Source organism: Ursus americanus, chromosome 4 (assembly GCF_024610735.1).
Source record: "Ursus americanus isolate L20-20 chromosome 4, mUrsAme1.1.p, whole genome shotgun sequence".
Taxonomy (NCBI): Eukaryota; Metazoa; Chordata; class Mammalia; order Carnivora; family Ursidae; genus Ursus; species Ursus americanus.
In genome coordinates this window covers 5886917-5903490 of record NC_142130.1, presented here as the reverse complement: position 1 = coordinate 5903490, position 16574 = coordinate 5886917, and the positions used below count along the sequence as shown (strand labels likewise).

Sequence of the window (16574 nt, the reverse complement as noted above, 5' to 3'; positions counted from 1 at the left end):
GGGAATTAGCATAATGCTTTGCACTTAGGCAGCTTTTAATAAATACCTATAAAATGAATGAATAATGCACTTTTTTTCAGTTCCCAGAAAGAGATCACACCAACAGAGCTATGGGCAAAGCTGACTCAGATTGTGTGGCCTTGGAGCAGCGACCCTTGGGCCTATTGGAGTCACTTTCTGTTTTGAGGGAGTTAACAAACTCACTTATTCTATTTGGTAAGGCCATCTACCAGCTTCACGAGTAAAACATTCAAGTTGTAGGAAATAGCTGCAGCTCACTTCTGTTACTATAGTTCCCCAGCCACCTAGGGTAGATACATTTCAGGGATAGATGAGCATTAATGTGGTTTTGTGGAAACAAGTCTTTGATGGTTTGGGCTGGGGATATGACTCTACAAAATTTTCTGTTTTGTAGAGATGTTCTATTTCTTTTTTTTATATAAAGATTTTATTTATTTATTTGACAGAGATAGCCAGCGAGAGAAGGAACACAGGCAGGGGGAGTGGGAGAGGAAGAAGCAGGCTCATAGCAGAGGCGCCTGATGTGGGGCTCGATCCCATAACGCCAGGATCACGCCCTGAGCCGAAGGCAGACGCTTAACCGCTGTGCCACCCAGGCGCCCCGAGATGTTCTATTTCTATTTCTATTCTAGTTCCATAAACTGTGGAACCTGATACTACTGCTCTAATGTTAAGGTACATGTAGCAGGAAACTTGAAAAGAAGAGAAAACTTTAATTTTTTTGCTTCCTTCTAGTCACCGTTTGGGAGTACCTCAAGGCAGAATGACCTTGGATGGTTACACATTTGCATAACGGCTTCATGTTTTTCTGAGTTAAAACAAAACAAAACAAAACAAAAAAACACACCACAAAGCACAACTTTTGTTATATAATTCCACCCTCACTCCTGGGTCTTGGTTATGGAAGCCTCTGTAAATAGGGCATACATAAGGAACGTGAAAATATCCATGTGCATTATCTGGAATGTAGTATCAGTTAATCAAACTATTTCTGAGAGTTGGCATAGTTATGCAAGGAGTCTGACAGTGGTCTTTTGGAGTATTCAAAAACAGTAAGATTTCCCTGAATAAAATGACAGAAGTGTCAGGGGAAAAGTCCTTGATGATAGTGCATTCTTGTGTTGATTTGAGAGGAAGATTTATGATCGGGGACCAGCAAGCTGAGTAATAGTTTGGAACTTCTAAACTGTGTACAAAACTTCCCTCTCTGAGCCAGATCTATTTCTGGATTTTGTATGATTTTCACGACATGGGGAACTCATGTGGCCAATATAATTTCCCAAGATCCTGCTAGTTTATGTCTTATACTACAGTGGGTCTTTGAGAGCCTCAGCTGTGGGAGGAAGAGGCTCTGGTTCTTGGACCATAGACTTACACTTTCTAGATGCCCTTGCCTCTCTGATTTTAAGAACGTGTGACTTGGGACTGTGGCTAAGTTTCAGATACCAAGTATTCATCGTTTGAAGGCAAACTTAAAGCAGACATAAAATATCTAATACACCTTTGCGTTACTTTACCCTATTCTCATTCAGGATGAGCATTTTCAGAATGTGGTCTTTCCTGAAGCAACCACATTTCCAAATGCCCTGTTCTTTGAATGGGGCAGTGAACAAACGTCGAAGCCATGACAATACATAACTGGTAATGAATGGAAAGAGGGACTCAGAATAAATTTGTTTTAACATGTGAAAGCCACATATGGACTCTAAATTCTGTAAAGTTAGAAAAGGTCCTTCTTAGGCCTAACAGTTTTAATACTGACTCTGAAATGTCATTCAGTTTTCAATAGGTCAAAATAATTTATTACTAATTGTGGTCGGGGCATTTCTTTTCTTTTCTTTCTTTCTTTCTTTCTTTCTTTCTTTCTTCTTTCTTTTTCTTCTTTCTTTCTTTCTTTTTCTTTTTCTTTTTCTTTTTCTTTTTCTTTTTCTTTTTTTTTGTTGGCACCACGCCCAGCATGGGGCTTGACCTTAAGACCCTGAGGTCAAGACCTGAGCTGAGATCAAGAGTCAGATGCTTAACTAACTGAGCCAGTTAGGCACCCTGTGGTTGGGGCATTTTTAATCAAAGTGCTTTGCAGGATGCGTCTAGAGGTTATGTTTTGCAATAATCACTTCGTCCATCACCTCAAAATATTTTCAGCACTTTGAATGGCTTAATGTTCAAGAAGTTACTTTTCCTGGTTTAGTCTAAATTGCGTCTCTTCCTTTCTTTTACCCCTCACATCCAGTTCACCAGCAAGATGTTGCTGCTTCTAAACTATGACTCGTGTCATACACTTCTCTTTGTCTTCGCTGTTGTCTCCCAAGTTCAAATGACCATTTTTTCTTCCTGGGACTTCGGCAGCAGCAACCTAAAAGAACTCCTTGCTTCTACTTTTGTTCCTCTACCCTCCATTTTCCAAGCAGCAGCATATAACTTCTTAAAAACCGAAACACCAATCATGTTAGACTTTTGAGTGAAACCATTCCCTCTCAGAGCAGTTCTGTGTCAGGGGGTCTTACAGCGCTCTTCTAGAAAACAGGAACGGCCATCACCATTTTACGCTCCAACTAATATATTTAACAGGACTGTATTGCTACTCACATTTTACCACTTAGCTCCTCTGTACAGAAGAAACTATGATGTTTACTGGCCACAAGTCTGAGCAGGAGCTGTCAAAAAAAAAAAAAAAAGGAAAGGAAAAGAAAAGAAATACTGGTGGATTCCTGCTGCATGGACTGCAGAGGGCGCTGTGAACATCAATGTGTTTATGACCCCAGGCTGAGTTAAGGGACTGAGTTAATACACAATAATCATCATTTTTGGGTTTACTTGTTAAATTTGGGAAAGGTTGAGATGGACTGAGTGAGTGAGCCAGGTCCTGGGATACATAGTTGGAGGAAGACATTTCCTGATCATGGTGTGTGGACGGGTTTGGCCCTGTCTCCATAGCTAGTCTGGAGATGGCTCATGACCACTCAATTCCCTCCGTTAGCTAGCTTGTATAGTTTCCACGAGGGTGCTGTCACATTTTTAATGTTGGGTAATCTGTAGAAAATACTGAAGAGTAAGGATCATTTTCCTGATTGGGGTGAGTGGTAGGCAGGTGCGCATAATGGAAAAAACATTGGATTTAGAGTCAAGAGCTTTTTCTTATTAGTCATAGGAAATTGATACTCCGTTTCTTTAGCGATAAAGTGGGCCTAATAATGCCCTTTCTAAAGGGCTGTTGTAAAGATTATCGAATGAGATAAATGCCTGCAGCAGTACTTGGACCACTGCCTGACCAGTAAAAGCTTGAGAAATAATTGGCTGACTGTGTACGGCTGTGGCAATTTCGAAGAGAGCTATGGACAGAAGCTAGTAGATTATGACTTTTGCTCTTCTAAACCCTTCATAACCTTTTTACCTGGGTCAGCAAAGGGAATTCCAAGCTGAAGCTTCTCAAAAGCTCTTTATTTTCTTAGATGGAGAGGAGAAAAGAAGTGGAAGTGGTTGTGATAAGGATCCTTGATTGTGTTTGTGGAAGTTGTTGAGGGGTTATAAACAGAGCCTGTCAGGAAGTCAGCCCTGTTGTTTTGATCCTTGAGGATCCATTTACTGCTTCTAAAAAGAAAACAGTGTCAAGAGACATCTCTATGCTTGTTATTTGCTTCCCTTGGGGGCCTACCTTAATTTCTCTGTGTGTGTGTCTGTTTTTCCTATACAAGTTGAAATACTTTCCTTGCTTTATATCTCATACCAGTAGAATGATATATTGACAAATCAATTGATTGTTATATTAGTCAACCCACAATTCTATCTCTAACTTCCGTAAGTATGCCCCTTTTCAATTCCTCCCTCCTTCCTCTCCCTGACATCACTCTCTACATAACCACTGTTATTTCTCTTACTGTAGATGTTTGCATTTTTCATAGCTATATATATGTGAGATATATATATATATCTTATATATATGACATATATGTTATATGTATATATTTGGGATCATACTTAATGTATTTTTTCTAGTTTCTTTCATTCAGCACAAGTGTTAGATACAACAACATGAATGAATATCAATCGATGCATTATTCCTTTTTATTTCTGAATCATATTCTTTTATATAGGTAGACATGAATTTTCTCATTTGTTCGCCTTTGATAGATGTTTGGGTTGTTTCCAGTGTTGTGTTATTATAAATAAAACTGCTAGGAACATTTGTGTATAAGACTTTGCGCGTCCCATGCTTTTCTCTCTTAGGTAAATAGCTAGGGAGAAAATGGCTTTACGATATGGTGGATACATGCTTAACTTTTTAAGAAACTGCCAGACTGTTTGCTCACGTGCTTGTGCCATGGTACATTCACACTAGCAGTGTACGAGAGCTCTGGTGCCTTTGTGTCATCACCAACACTGGGACAGTTGGCCTTCTCCGTTTTAGTGATTCTGGAATGTATACAGTGGTAGCACATTGTGATTTTAATTTGTAATTCCCTAACGACTAGTGATGTTGAATATGTTTTCATTTGCTTATTTTCCATTTGTATATGTTCTGTTCAGTGTCTGCTCAAATATTTTTCCATATTTTTATTGGGTCATTTGTTTTCTTATTGATATTTTGAGTGTTTTTAAAAATATATTCTGGATGCAAGTCCTTCAGCAGAACCAAGCTTTGCCAATATTTTCTCCTAGGCTGTGGCTTGTCTTTTCACTCTTAATAGTGTCTTTCCAAGAGCAGATATTTTTAATTTTGGTGGAGTCTAGGTTATGAATTTGTTGTTTTATGAATCATGCCTTTGTCATTGTATTTAAGAAATCTTTGCCTAAGCCAGGGTCACAAGGATTTTCCCCTGTCTTGTCTTTTAGATATTTTATAGTTTTAGATTTTATAATCATTGACCCATTTTGAGTTAATTTGTGTGTATTTTGTGAGGTGTTGATATATTGTTTATTTTTTTGATATGGGTATTCAATTATCCCAGCACCATGTATTAAAATTACTATCCTTTCTCCACTCGTTGCTTTTGTTTAAAATCGGGACTATTTCTGGATGCTGTTTCCTTCTATTGATCCGTTTGTTTAACTTAATGTCAATGCTGCGTTGTTTTGATAATTTGTAGTTTTATAATAAGTCTTAAATAGTGTTACTCCAACTTTATATTGTCTAGTGTAAGTCCTTTGCATTTCTAAATTTGAAAATTAGCATTCTAATTTCTATCAAAAAATCCCCTGGGATTTTGATTGAGATTGCATTGAATCCATAGATCATTTTGGGAAGAATTGATATCTTAACACTACTGAATTTTCTAACCCATCGAAAAGTTATATCTTTACAGGTATTTATCTCTTTAATTTCTCTCAACTATGTTTGTCGTTTGCATTCTGTAAATCTTTCATATCTTTTAACAGTTCTATCTGTATTCAGTATATTTTGATGCCATTGCAAATGGCATCATTTTTTTTAAATCTCAATTTCTGATTGTTGCTAATGCTTAGTTATAGAAATACAATTGGTTTTAATTTTTTATTTAGTTTTTTAAAGATTTATTTATTTGACAGAGACAGAGTTGCAGAGAAGCAGGCAGAGCAGTAGGCAAGGGGGAGGGAGAAGCAGGCTCCCTGCTGAGCAGAGAGCCCAATTTGGGGCTCAATCCCAGGACCCTGGGATCATGACCTGAGCAAAAGGCAGACGTTTCACTGACTGAGCCACCCAGGAGCCCCATACAATTGATTTTTATATTTGGTTCTTATACCTTGAAATCTTGAAAGACTTGCTTATTAGTTATAGTAACCTCTTTTGTTGATTCCATCGGATTTTCTACATAGATGGTCATGTCATGTCTAAGGACAGTACCCCTTCTTTCTTCAATCAGGATGCCTGTTGCTTTGCCTGATTGCACTACCATTTGCAATACAACGTTGAATAGAAGTGGTAAGAGCAGGATTCTTGTCTCGTTTCTGATTTTAGGAGAAAGCATTCACTTTCACATTTAAGTATGATGTTTAGATGTAGGTGTTTGAAAACATTCTTTACAGATCAAAGATGTTTTGAGCTTTGCACAGTGGCAGTATCATAGCCAATGAGGTTCATCTGAAGTGTGATTATTGCTAATTGAAAGCTCTTCACAGATTGAAGAGGCTTCTGTCTACCCCCATTTGCTAAGAACTTTTATCAGGCATGGGTGTTGGCTAGAATATAGTTCAGGGTGCAGGTATATGATGTGTTACCTAGATTCTTATGGGCCAACTAGGGCATTTACATCACCTAACAGGGTTAAATGGGAAAACTAATGTCAAATTTCAAACAACCCAGTTCTGAGAAACGTTTTGCCTGTACATTCCAATTGTTAGTTGATAGTTCCCTGTATTAAAGTTTCATTTTTAAAGGAAATATCACATAAACCTCAGCAATAACTAAGTCTTCAGGGCCCAATAAAATAAAAACGTATTCTTCATGTCTGGTGTTTTCATGGCAGCATACACTACTCATGCCAATGACATAGGAGTATTTTCTTAGACAGAGGCTGCATCCATAAGGTATCACCAGTGCAGGTGTTAGCAGCCTATGGCCTGTGATCTCAAGTCGGTTCAGTTTGCCAAGGTGACTCACTATCACAGACGTCTATTCATGTGTAGAGGTAACTCTTTGCTCTGGAAGGTGACTTGTTCCCATCAAACTGTGTGAGAGGAAACCATAGTTGGGGAGTAGTTGGTCCTTGTGGCTGCTGGATATCCTTCTTACTATGTTTTAATTTCTCTCTCCCTGCTTCCAGGATCCTGAGGGCACCATGCTCTCACTGCCGCTCACCTCAGTATCTGCCCTCTAGAGTCCTACAAATTCCAGTCACTATCCTATTTGGATCAAGTTATAGAAATGAAAAACCCACTCTCCTTATTTCAGCCAGCATTTTATCTTGTACATTTGAAAGGAAAACTCTAAGGAAATAAAAAGAACAAAACCAAAGAAAATGCATTTCTTCAGAACATAATTCAGGTAATCAAGATAGTTACCTGAAAGTTTGTTTGAATAATAGAGTTTACTGGATTTATGTACTGCTTCTCATGACCAACCCCCTGCCCCTCATTTCAATCATGTCAGGAGGAACTCTTCCTCACATATCCACTTCTTTTTCCATTCTCCGTCACCCTTTCCTTCAACCTCTCACTTTTCTTTGGATAGCAGGTATGACAGCCCTGTACAGGTAAATTACTTTCAGTTCACAAAGAGTCTAATAAACTTCTTAAGACAACTGTTGTGATAACAACAGTTCCCTCCATTCTTGTGAGTAGTCCTTGAAACTCAACTTCTGTATCACAGAGGAGAACTTTTGTATCCACATAAGGGGTTATTAATCTTTGATATGGGTGAACATGCAATTAGCTCTAAATTTTATTCTTAGGATATTCTGGGTCAGACTTTTGGATTGAGGAAGAACATCAGAAAGCTAATATTTGGATCAAAATTATTAGATCTTGTAAGAATTGCTCCTCTTGAATTATACTTCTACATAATGCTTTTGAATCTTATTGAGAATGTTATAAGAAGCAGCTATACTGACTTGATTATATCTATGTACCTATCTATGCATGTATGTATTTATCTATCTGTATCAGATACTTTTGGGGACCAGTGTTCACTGTATTTCTTAGTTTTCCTAATGCAAATCCCCATGAAAGAAATTATTATTGGACTAAGAGCCATTAATTTAGCTTTCCCTGTGAACCCACTTTTCTTTTTCTTTTTACATTTAATGAAAATCATGTAAATTAGCCCCATCTACATTTAATGAAAATCATGTAAATTAACCCGTCTACCCTCACATTTTCCGTATTCATATATTGATGTTTTATTGAGAGATAGTTGACATACAGCATTACGTTAGTTTCAGCTATACAATGTAAAGATTTGATATATGTATATATTACAAAATCATCACCCCAATAAATCTAGTTAACATCTTTCTCTCCACATAGTTACAAATTTTCTTTTCTCTGTTAATCTTTTCTATACTGCTATGACTGGAATTATAGATTTATGTGTTTACCTGATTATTATTTGTCTCCCTCACTAGAATGTAAATTTCACAAAGGGAGGGACTTTATCTTCTACATTGATGTAATTCAAGGCATATTACAGAGGTAAATAAATGTTTATGGAATGAATAAATGAAATGTGTCAATCCCAGACATGAACTGAGCAATTTATTTTTGACCATAGTTGAGCCAAATAACCAGGAGTGGTCAATAAATTTCTCTGCATCTGTCTTTATCTCAGTCTCTTAGAATCATTGGCTTTGGTTTGTTTGCTTTCACCTCTTTTGGGTTGTGTACTCAACTCCGACTTCCTTCATATAAAACTAATCCAGACTGTAATGCCACTACATGACAGTCTTCTTTTAAAATGTAAACCTATTTCCAGGTATCTTAATTACTGTGCATAGGTAAGAAATGGTAAGAAGAATGTAATCTAGTCCTTATTTTTTAATGGAGGTTATCAAAGTTGATGCAGGAAAAGAAACTAATGCTACTGTCATGAATGTTTGAGTCACCTTTCGTACACACTGTAGCTTTTTCACTTTTCCCAGCTAATGTAAGATTTTATTTCTCCCCATCACAAATTTATTTAAAACTGTGGCTCTGTAAGATCAGTTTGTGAATTCGTATTGGTCTCAGTGCATCAGAACCTCCTGAGTAACATTAAAATAAGGATTTCTAGGGGTGCACTTGAAAGATTCTGATTTAGATTTGGAGAAGGGACAGGGAAACTGTCTTTCAAAAAGCTCCCTAAGTAATTATGACACAGGTTTGGGAGACAGTGCTCAGATCATTGTCAGTCTTTTGGATTTCAATTAAACAAAAATTTGGAATAATTATGATTTGATTCTCACCAATTACTTTTTATTTGAGCTACAAAGGTATGAGTACTCTTCTGAGGAGCAGAGCAGGATGTTTAAGCAAGAAAAACCAAGTAAATGAATGGATGCACTTAATAGAGGTCAGAAAGGCATGAAGCTAGGGACTGTGTTATTAATCACACACAAATGGACAAGCAGTTATTGGAGGTCAGGATAGAAGAAGAGACTAAAGTCCATATACCCAGGTCATTTAATTCAAATTACAATCTACAAAATCCTGATTTGAGGACAAGATATGATTTAATGTAGCATGCTCTTGTCCATTGTATATCTAGGCAAGAATAGATGAATTTGAGTCTGTGTTTCAAGGGGCAAATGAATAAACACCTACTTTTTAGGTGGGGATGAAAATGGGGAAAACAATTAGTTCGGATCTTTGGCCAACTCATGAGCTTTAATTTGCTTTGACTAATTTCTGTGCACATATGAATTTTTCCCAAGGCAGCTTTCATGTCTTTGTTTCGGAGACTGTAGATCAGTGGGTTTATAAGTGGGGTCACCGATAAGTAGAGCAAGGTTACAATTTTCTATATCCCACCTGGATTTCCAGAGGTTGGGCTGATGTACATCACCATGATGGATCCATAGAAAAGAGACACCACAGCCAGATGGGAACCACAGGTGGAGAAGGCCTTACGTTGGCCAACTGAAGGGACACACAACACTGCTCTGAGAACCAGGGTGTAGGACCCAAGGATGAAGAAGAAGATGATGAAGATAATAAGAGAGCTCAATATAGAGCAGGAAAGCTCAATTCCAGGGGCAGGGACGCAGGACAGGGCCAGGAGAGGACCAGGGTCACAGACAAAGTGGTCAATGGTGTTGGGGCCACAAAAGGGGAGTTGTGTGACAAAGTAGATAGGGATCGGATAGCAGAGGAAAGCTGTGATCCAGCACAGGGCCACCAACTTCATGCAGAGATGGCTGTTCATGATGATAGGATAATGGGGAGGCTGGCAGATGGCCAAGTACCGATCAAAAGCCATGAGGGGCAGTAAGAGGGTCTCAGTGGTGCCCATGGAGAAGAAGAAGTAGAACTGGAAGAAGCAAGCTGTGAAAGAGATGGTTTTGGTCTCAGATAGGAAGTTCTTTAACATATTGGGAACAGTCGTGTTGGTGTAACAGATCTCCAGGAGTGAGCAGTTGGCCAGCAGAATGTACATGGGGCTGTGAAGCCTGCGATCCAGCTTCACTGCACAGACAATGGCCCTGTTCCCCATCAGTGTCAGGATGTAGGACAGAAAGAACAGCATAAAGAGGAATATCTGAACCTCCCTGGAGCATGGAAAACTCAGGAGTATGAATTCAGTCACTGTGCTGACTCCTGACATATTCATGGCTTCCTAAGGGATGGAGAAGAAAAGTGACAATGACAAAGATGGCCTTAATCTATCATCCTCAGGATTATTTCCATTTTGGAGAACCCTAACTCCCTCAGATTCTATCATTCCATTAAATAAATAACTATACTGCTGAAGTCTATGACCTTTGGAGAGTGGTTGGTATGATCAGACTGTGAACCATTGTTTTCTCTCATTTCTCTTTCAGAATTTTCTCATGGTAAAAGATGGATGTTATGTGATAAGCAGAGTGGAGAAGGTTAATAATGGTACTCACAAAAGTAAGTAGGTATGAAAATCATGTATTTATATTTATATATTAGGAGATATAGACCCTTGATATTGGACACAGAATTTCAATTACTTAAATCTTTGGAATTAGAGACACAAATATTAGGCATCAGAAGAGGAAGAAAGGTAACAACACACTGAAATCTTTATGCATTTCACTGTTACTCTGAATCAGGGTTGAATTCTAAGTGTTGGTGTCTGATAACTGAGACAAAAAGCATCAAAGGTACCATCCATTCTTCAGTGTTCATCATGTTTTGTTAAGTCAATAAAAATTTGAACTCCCAGACACCTACATAATGGGTTTCATATCAGTTCCATCTTCTACCTGTTGAATTAAAATACTTCCATAAAACGTGGGTCTAGGTTACATTTCTACTAATAGGTAGAAAAACTGAGCAATGTATCTAGTGTATTATTTAAGGATTTTTGAGGTTTTTGCCTGAAGTGTCACCAAGTGTCCTAGAAAGGCCTCTAATCTTCTGGCTTATGGATAGATGCAGAGACTTCCAAATGTCAGATACTCCCAAGCAGAGGCCTCTGGAAACCACGAACGATGGTGGCAGCCATAAACTTTCCCACTGGACAAAGATTCCCTGTCTACTTCCTCACCCCTCTGTCACCCTCATCCTACTCCAGATGTGGAAGGTTGGCATTGTTTCGGGCAGTTGAAGGAGAATCATTGTGGAAACTTCCTTCTCTGAGTTAGACTTAGATGTGTGTGATTTCCATGGTGAGAAAAGCAAAACAAAGCCTATGAAATTGCCTACAATTCTGTTGTTAGTAGTCTGGTCTTAACTTATTAGTTTATTTAGGAGCCACTCCATTAGTGAGGGACAATCATCATTTGGGCCTAAGTGCCCCAAGCGACATGATTGAGTGGTGATGTTTTTTCATAAAATATAAGTACAGAATAGAGATCCAGATGCTTTTAATAAAAGTATTCTAGCAAATAATATTTATTGTATTAATTATAAAATGCATTACTTTCCAGAGGAGGATCTTGATGATTGGAATTAGTGACACAAGAGATCAGAGTAATTCAGAATTTTCTACACCACACTTCTCCGTAATGCTCCTCTTGGGTCTGTGACAAGATCATGTTTGGGTAAAACAAGCTGTGAGCAATTCCTCTATGTCAGGAATTCGGAGAAACCCAGAAGACAAAGAAACCCTGGGAAAGAGGTCTAAAGGGAGTATTTGGTGCTTAATGTATATGAGGTTTGCAAGGGCTTTGTAAGCCATGTGGGAGTGAACCCACCACCCAGCAGTGCTCAGTCAGGTTGTTCACCCTCCTCAAGATGCCTGCGCATCTGCTCTGTGGCAGAGCCACACTCGGCTAAAATTGGAGAGAGATGAAGTTTTATCTCACCTGCTCCTCAGGACGCTTTGTCAGTCATTTCCAGACGTCACTTCACTAACATGCTGTTTCCCCCAAAGACCTGGTTCTGACTGGATGCACCTCCTGGGTAATAAGGTCGGACTTTCCAAACTTCATCATCCTTGTCTCTCTCATTTTCTGACTGTCTTCCCTTCAGTTGTAAAGATGAACCTCCACACATTCTTCATGTAACGTGAAGTGCTATTGTTTCACAAACACATAAAAGAAGGCAGAGCTACAGGGCCCACCTAAGAGCTGTCCTATGCTTGCATGTCTTCTCAACCTACCTCCTTACAGACCTTCTGCTTTCACTGCTGCAGAAGGCAGGCACGATGGAGGGCACGACGTCCTTGGCAGAGAGCAGCCCAGAGAGGGTGCTTACGTTGCTGGAGGCACGATACTGCTTTGGAGAGAAATTGGCATATTTGTTGCACAACAGGAGACTTATCTATGTTTCTCTGGAATCTGTGTTCGATTCCTCCCTGGGGATATAGTGTCTTGTGAATTCCAGAAGTGAGAGTTCATGAGAGAAGATTATCAGTTATGTGCCAATGTTCCTTCCCTCAGGAGCCCCTTGATGGGCCTTTGGGGCTCAGGCTCCCTAGTGGTGATCAGATAGATACTCTCATGCTATTCTTAGAACAAATGTATTTTGTTGTTTGGACAGGTTACTCTTTTGATGGTGCAGTCACTATAGCAACACCAGCTGACCTGGGACATGAGCTTCTTATTTATTTTCTTCTTCCTTTACCTTCAATTTTATTCATTTTTTGAGTCTGCAACAAGTTTTAGATTCTCCTATAGGTCAGTATCAGAGTCATGGCATCAGATTTCTCATGCTCATTCCTGTTGACTCGCTCCATGGGTTGAAAGGGGTTATTCGTTCTTTATAGTAACAAGTTTTCTCCCCGGTTCACTCTGTGCTTCTAATATGACACTGATAAGTAAATTCCATTTCACAGCGAACAACTCCAGGAGTAGAGAACATGGGGAATGTGATGGAATGCCACAGTTCTAGAAGACACGTCCCCATGTAGCCCTTTAGGTTATTTCAGACTGTTTTAGCAAATGACCCTAAAGGTTGGTATGCTTGTTGAAATTTTCTTTTTCTTTCTCGTGAGTTATTGCTGAAAGAGGCTACTTGAACTTTCGGACCTTTTCATTTTTATTCCTTTTATGTTGATGTGTGCATGTGTACATGAGTATGAGTGTACTTAGATGATATATTTGATAATGTTTTTCTTCTGTTATTGGTTTGGAGCCATCTGTAATGAGACTGCACTCTTGTTAACAATTTATTATTGGCTACACAGCATCCATGAGCAAAAAGTTTCATGAGGGTTTATGACTTGAAGTTTGCTCACTTTCTCAGCATCATCTCTGTAAGGTGGAGATGTGTTTTTGTCTTTTACATGGTAACAGCACTTTTTGAGTCATGAAAATTGATATCCTAGTCAGCATAACAGCCCGTTTTTTGAGTGATTTATTCATTGAGAGCCTTTGATGTTTGAATGCACAAAGAATTTTCTTGACACTAAGGTCTGCCAAAATTATAATTTGGGAGCAGGAATTTATTCTACTTTCATTGGGTGGCTGTTGCCACCCCAGATAGTTGAACTGAAGTGTTAAACTGTAGAATTCAACTGGAGGGAGTTAAGGAGCACTTTTGATCTTTTAAAAAAATAGATCTAAAAATACACAGAGAGACAAACACATGCATACTATATATATTCCCATACATAGTAAAGTTCTCCCTTCTGATAAGAAAACATATTTGTGAAATATTCCCTTATTCTATTTTTTTTCCAGTTTCATTGAGATATAATTATTATATAATTTTTTTATTTTAATTTTTTTATTATATTATGTTAGTCACCATACAGTACATCCGTGGTTTCCGATGTAAAGCTCGATGCTTCATTAGTTGCGTATAACACCCAGTGCACCATGCAACACGTACCCTCCTCACTACCCATCACCAGTCCATCCCATTCCCCCACACCCCTCCCCTCTGAAGCCCTCAGTTTGTTTCTCAGAGTCCATAGTCTCTCATGCTTCATTCCCCCTTCTGATATCCCCCCTTTCTTTATCCCTTCCTTCCCCTACCGATCTTTCTAGTTCTTATGTTCCATAAATGAGAGAAATCATATGATAATTGTCTTTCTCTGCTTGACTTATTTCACTTAGCATTATCTCCTCCAGTGCCGACCATGTTGCAGCAAATATTGAGAACTCGTTCTTTCTGATAGCTGAGTAATATCCCATTGTATATATGGACCACAATTTCTTAATCCAGTCATCTGTTGAAGGGCATCTCGGCTCCTTCCAGGATTTAGCTATTCTGGACAATGCTGCTATGAACATTGGGGTGCATATGGCCCTTCTCTTCACTACGTCTGTATCTTTGGGGTAAATACCCAGTAGTGCAATGGCTGGGTCATAGGAACGTTCAATTTTTAACTTTTTAAGGGACCTCCACACTATTTTCCAGAGTGGCTGTACCAACTTGCATTCCCACCAACAACGTAGGAGGGATCCCCTTTCTCCACATCCTCTCCAGCAATTGTTGTTTCTTGCCTTGTCAATTTTTGCCATTCTAACTGGTGTAAGGTGGTATCTTGGTGTAGTTTTGATTTGAATTTCCCTGATGGCTAATGATTTTTGAACATTTTTTCATGTGTCTGTTAGCCATTTGTATGTCATCATTGGAAAATTGTCTGTTCATATCTTCTGCCCATTTTATGATTTATTTGTTTCTCGTGTATTGAGTTTGAGAAGTTCTTTGTAGATCTTGGATACCAGTTTTTTATCTGTAGCATCATTTGCAAATATATTCTCCCATTCCGTGGGCTGCCTCTTAGTTTTTTTGACTGTTTCCTTGGCTGTGCAGAAGCTTTTTATCTTGATGAAGTCCCACAAGTTCATTTTATCTTTTGTTTCTCTTGATTTCGGAGATGTGTTATGAAAGAGGTTGCTTTGGCCGATGTCGTAGAGGTTGCTGCCTATGTTTTCCTCTAGGATTTTGATGGATTCCTGTCTCACATCGAGATCTTTCATCCATTTGGAGTTTATCTTTGTGTATGGTGTGAGAGAGAGGTTTCATTCTTTTGCATGTAGCTGTCCAATTTTCCCAGCATCATTTATTGAAGAGACTGTCTTTTTTCTACCGGATGTTTTTTCCTGCTTTATCAAAGATTAGTTGCCCAAGGAGCCGAGGGTCCATTTCTGTGGTCTCTATTCTGTTGCATTGGTCGATGTGTCTGTTTTTGTGCCAGTACCATGCTGTCTTTGTAATCACAGCTTTGTAGTACAGCCGGAAATCCGGCATTGTGATGCCCCCAGCTTTGTTTTTCCTTTCCAAAGTTCCTTGGCGATTCGGGGCCTTTGCTGGTTCCATACAAATTTAAGGACTATTTGTTCCACTTCTTTGAAAAATGTCATTGGTTTTTGATCGGGATAGCATTGAAAGTGTAGATTGCTCTGGGTAGCATGGACATTTTAACTATGTTAATTCTTCCGATCCATGAGCATGGAATATTTTTCCATCTTTTTGTGTCTTCTTCAATGTCTTTCAAGAGTGATTTGTAGTTTCTAGAACATAGGTCCTTTACATCTCTGGTTAAGTTAATTCCAAGGTAACGTATGGTTTTTGGTGCTATTGTAAATGGGATGGATTCCCTAATTTCTCTTTCTTCAGTCTCATTATTCGTGTATAGAAATGCAACTGATTTCTGAGCATTGATTTTGTATCCCGCCACATTACTGAATTGCTCTGTGACTTCTAATAGCTTGGGCGTGGATTCTTTTGGGTTTTCCATATAGAGTATCACGTCATCTGTGAAGAGAGACATTTTGACTTCTTCTTTGGAATTTGGATACCTTTGATCCCTTTTAGTTGTCTTATTGCTGTTGCAAGTTCTTCTAGTACTATGTTGAATAATAGTGGCGAGAGTGGGCATCCTTGTCGTGTTCCTGATCTTAAGGGAAAGGCTTCCAGCTTTCCCCCATTGAGAATGATATTTGTTGTAGGCTTTTCATAGATGGTTTTTATGAGATTTTGGAATGTACCCTCTATCCTTACTCTCTGAAGGATTATAATCAGGAAAGGATGCTGTATTTTGTCAAATGCTTTTTCTGCAAGTACTGCCAAGTTTTTATTTAAATTCCAGTTAGTTAGCATACAGTATAATATTTGGGAATAGAATTTGGTGATTCATCACTTACAACATCCAGTGCTTATCACAACAGGTACCCTCCTTAATACCCATCACCCATCCAGCCCATCCTCCATCCACCTCCTTCCATCAACCCTCTGTTCTCTATAGTTAAGAGTCTGTTTTATGGTTGCATCTCTCTTTTACTTCCCTCTATGTCCATCTGTTTTGTTTCTTAAATTCCACATATGAGTGAAATCATAAGGTATTTTTCTTTCTCTGACTGGCTTATTTTGCTTAGCATAATACCCTCTAGCTCCATCCATGTTATTGCAAATGGCAAGATTTCATTCTTTCTTATGGCTGAGTAATATTCCATTGTATATATACCACATCTTTATGCATTAATCAGTTGATAGACATTTGGGCTCTTTCCATAATTTGGCTATTGTTGATAATGCTGCTATATTAAAGCTTGAGAAATACTAGCTTAGACCTCTATTAATTC

The 16574-nt window shown here is 38.7% G+C and overlaps 2 pseudogenes; one reads left to right on the top strand and one right to left on the bottom strand.

Annotated features, from left to right (window-relative positions):
• Window positions 1-6036: 6036 nt before the first annotated feature.
• LOC123786308 (U4 spliceosomal RNA) lies at window positions 6037-6117 on the top strand (annotated as a pseudogene).
• Window positions 6118-9294: 3177 nt separating this feature from the next.
• LOC123786307 (olfactory receptor 11H6-like) lies at window positions 9295-10237 on the bottom strand (annotated as a pseudogene).
• Window positions 10238-16574: the final 6337 nt, after the last annotated feature.